General features: G+C 41.7%; 1 pseudogene; it reads left to right on the forward strand.

Annotated features, from left to right (window-relative positions):
- The first annotated feature begins 3,003 nt into the window (after positions 1 to 3,003).
- On the forward strand, positions 3,004 to 3,795 carry LOC142435975 (thyroid transcription factor 1-associated protein 26-like; annotated as a pseudogene).
- Positions 3,796 to 4,185: the final 390 nt, after the last annotated feature.

The raw sequence follows: 4,185 nt of genomic DNA on the forward strand, positions 1-4,185 counted from the left end.
CTCCGGAGAGAGTGGCTTCTAAGGACTGAGTGCTGCAAAGAAAGTCACAACTGGGAGCAGCCTTCCCTTCCCCTAGAGACTCCTGGGAAATCAGGATGTGCACGGAGATTAGACATCACCTGTCTTGATAAGGGAAAACAGTTCAATAGTGGTCAGTGTTTCCTCTGTGCTTCTAACACAGGGTTTTATTTCCTGGGCACCAGATTATAGAAGGAGGCGCAGGAGGGCCCCCCAAAATATGATTAGTTGATCCGCTAGAGTAAATTCTCATGTGCTTAAAAGAACACCCTGGTGGGCCAGGGTTTACTGTTTACTGAACTAAACAGTAAAGGATGGCGAGGAAGACATCCACTGAGCCTTGACCTCCATGCCTCAGTCAGGACACCAAGTGTGTGTGTGTGGGATGGGGGGGGGACTGACACCCGTGGTGGAGGAGGGAATTGGACATAGGCCCCAGAGACTGCTGGTACAGCAGCATGATGTTGTTTCTGGAGTCCTGATTGTGCCAAGGCAGCCTCTGGAGTGTCTGTGGCAGTAAAAAATCAGATTCTGGATCTGCAGAGCCTGGATCTGGGGCCTCTTGGGTAGCAGGTAGCTTGGGTGTGTTCCTAGGGAGTGTGAAGAGCTGGACACCGGACTACCCGCTGCTGAACACTACCGTTCGTGCTAGGTAAGTGCACGGAGATGGAGAGAAGACCCTGAAAGAACAGCAAGGGGTGCATGAACCAAGCCCCTTCCCTTTCCCCTGCCACCAGGTCCTCTTATATGGTGCTGTGAGGTCAAACAAAGGGAAGCCCACTCAGACCTGCAGAGACCTCAGCGAAACACCTGCCCCCCAACCCCCACAATTCAGCAGACATCTCACAAGGACACTCACACATACCCGAGAGAGAAACCTCACACACATACTTCCTTGGAGACTTCCAGAGAGACTCAGAGGCCTCGCACAGAGACTTCATATGAAGTTCTCAGCATCCTTTATGGAGACTTCTCAGAGACCTCACAAGGACCTTACACAAAGCCCTCCCACATAGCTCACTGCCAGCACGGGAGAATTAGCAGCCACTGTCCACCCCTGAGCTCCTGGAAACTTTCACACATTGTCTGCAGTGCCCCACATGCTTGTGCATCTTTGTCCTCATAGCCTTGCTTGGGAACAACAGAATCACAAACTGCACGTAGTTCTGTGCAAATTTCCCCCACTGAAACGTTTTCACTAGCCTAAACTCTGAAGTGTAGTTTACAATTGAAATTCAAGTAAAACTGCCAACACCAAATTAGAGTGTGATTTTAGATGGTGTGCAGTCAAATGTCGTCCGCCACACTTTTACTTTTGCTTCGGACAAATTCCTGAATTGGTGGGGAAGTGACTGACTACTTTGGAAGCAACAGAATAGTCCATCAAATGGGCTTCAGGACTCAAATAAATAAATATACATCTGATCTGAACTCAAACTCATTCCCCAAGGGGCTCATGAAACTAATTTTTTTGGAAGAGTGAAGGAACCCACATGAAAATAACAAAATTTACATCACATTGTGTCTGTCTGGCTCAATTTCTCAATGAAACAGCTGTCATATCTTAAGATATTCAGGGCAACATTCCTTTTATAGCTCTGTTGACATAATTAATATGATGTTTCCGTGAAATGTAATATTTCTAAGTTATGCAAAGTCCTAATGTTTATCTACCACAACAAACTGATAATATTTCGAAGGATGAAGAAATAGATCAAGAAATAATAATTAATGAAATACACATTTTCAGGTAGTACCATTTACAATAGCCAAGTGTAAATGAAAATATCTATATCTATACTTGAATAAAAAACAACAGATTTATATGAGGAAAACTACAGAAATTACAAGAAATCAAGTGTGACCTCAGCAAATGGGATAATATCCCATGCTCCTTGACCAGACGACTCAATGTAGTACAGTTATCAGTTCTACTCAAGGCACTAGACAAGTTTAATTCACTCCTGACAAAATTACCCTCATCTTTCTTCAAAGAATTGCAAAAACACTGATTACTAACTTCATATGGTAAGGGCATAGGTCAGGGGTTGAACCTACAAACTTCTCCTTGGTAGAAAGATAAAACTGTTCTCATAAAAGACTTAAACCTACAGAAGCCCTTTGTAGGCTGGCTTTGAGTTGGAATTTTGGGGTCATTTAGGATTTTTTTGTGGCATGTGATTTTTAGGGCTTTAAGGTCATTTATTTTTTTTGCGCATTAGGGTAGTTTGGGCTTTAAGGGTGTTTTATAAGGTTTAAGGGAGTTTTCAAGGGATTTAGGGGTGATTTTTTGGTGTGTATAGGTATTTTTTAGCAGGTAGGGGTGTTTTTAGTGATCTTACAGGGTTTCTTAGAGATTTTAGGGTATTTTAAAATATTTTATGTGTTTTTCCCCAGCATTTTATGTTTTGTTGGGGCTTTCATGTTGTCTTCAGGGCATTTATGTGGTTTTGGAAGTTCATGGTTTGGGAATCTTCTAGGGATATGATTTGGAAGTTCCACATGTTTTGGGAGGCATTTAGTGTGTTATTTGTGGCTTCAGAGTGTTATTTGAATTTTAGGGAATATTATGGCTTTTCAGACATTTTAAGGCTTTTAGGGTGATTTTAGTGTTTAAGGGTGTTTATTAGGCTTATATGTGTTTTTATGGCTTTTAGTGTTTTGTTAAAATTTTAGGGTGCTTCTTAAGGCATTAGAGTGTTTGGGGGGATTAGGTTTTGGTTTTCAGGGCTTTAGGGTTTTGTTGGATTATTTTTTGCTTTCATGGTGAATTCATGTCTATTAGGCTGTTGGACTTTTACAGGGTTTTATAGTGCTTCGGGTTGCTTTGTAGGGATGTTCTTGGGGTTTTAAAAGACTTTTAGCGTGTTTTTAGGGCTTCACGTGTTCTTTATTTTGCGTTTTAAGGCATTTGCATAATATTAGGGCATTTATTATGTTTTCGGGACGTAAGGAGTTTTTTTTAAGACTTATGGCGCGAGGCCTCCGCCATGGCGCCGGTGAAGCTGCGCGCCGAGAGTCGGGGTTTGCGTGGCGAAGCGCTTTCTCCAGTGGAAGTCACGAAGAGGGACTTGAAACAGAGAAGGTGGCGATCGAATCATCCGAAGGCTTTTTCGGGGAGCGTCCGCGAGGGGCAAGGCTTTGCACTTCGAAGAAAGCTAAAGATTCAGCAGTTACAAGAAATTGCTTTGGAAGGAAAGAAAGTTTCAAACCTCACGGGAATCCCAGTTCACAGATCAATACCCAGACCACCTGAACCATCTCTATTTAGCTGAAGAAGAAAGGCTCAAGAAACAAATCAGAAAAGTTCGCCAGCCTTTGCCAGAAGGACAAGTTGCACCACCTTTGCCAGAAGATCACGCCAGCCTTGACCAGGCTGTGTCTGAGGAACAGTGCAGTCTGGACCATCCTCTTCCAGAAGAACATTGTAGCACCGCAGTAAACTCCTTTGCTACCCTAAAGACAAAGAGGAAGAAAACATCCAATCAGAAAGCACAGGAAGAAAATTCACAGATCCAAGCCAAACGTGCTGCTAAGAAACAGGAATTTGAGCGGAGGAAACAGGAGCGAGAAGAAGCTCAAAGACTCTACAAAAAGAAGAAAATGGAAGTGTTCAAAATATTAAGCAAAAAGACTAAAAGGGGCCAACCAAATTTGAATTTACAAATGGAATATCTTCTTCAAAAAATACAAGCAGGAAATTAAATCAGATACATCCTTAATCAGTGGCTGAAGCATCTGCATATGTCGACTATTTCTGAATGGACAAGGGGACTTCAAATCTTCCAAGGGAAAGTTCCATTGTCTTTTCAGTACATCTTTCACAAACTTTTTGAAACTTTCTTGTGCAATGTGCCTCTTAACAGCCAGCTAAATATATGAGCATAAACTGTATTGCTAAGTTACACTAAGTGTAAAATGTTGCAAATGCTCTTTTTTTAAAGGACATTTTCTATACAGGTTGTACATTATAGGACTTGTTTTAATTTGTTTCTAAAGAAAAATAGATTGAAGAACCGAAAGCACCTTCTATTTGGGAGCAGACTCAAACATAAATACTTTTGTAATATGTAAAGTAAGTACAAAATGTTTTATAGGAACAGCTTTAATGCAGTGCTTCAATTTACACAGTGTTCAGCAATTGCGATCTGCGATTCATTTCAACAA

The sequence above is a fragment of the Tenrec ecaudatus genome, unplaced genomic scaffold (assembly GCF_050624435.1).
Source record: "Tenrec ecaudatus isolate mTenEca1 unplaced genomic scaffold, mTenEca1.hap1 Scaffold_1142, whole genome shotgun sequence".
In the NCBI taxonomy this organism is placed as follows: Eukaryota; Metazoa; Chordata; class Mammalia; order Afrosoricida; family Tenrecidae; genus Tenrec; species Tenrec ecaudatus.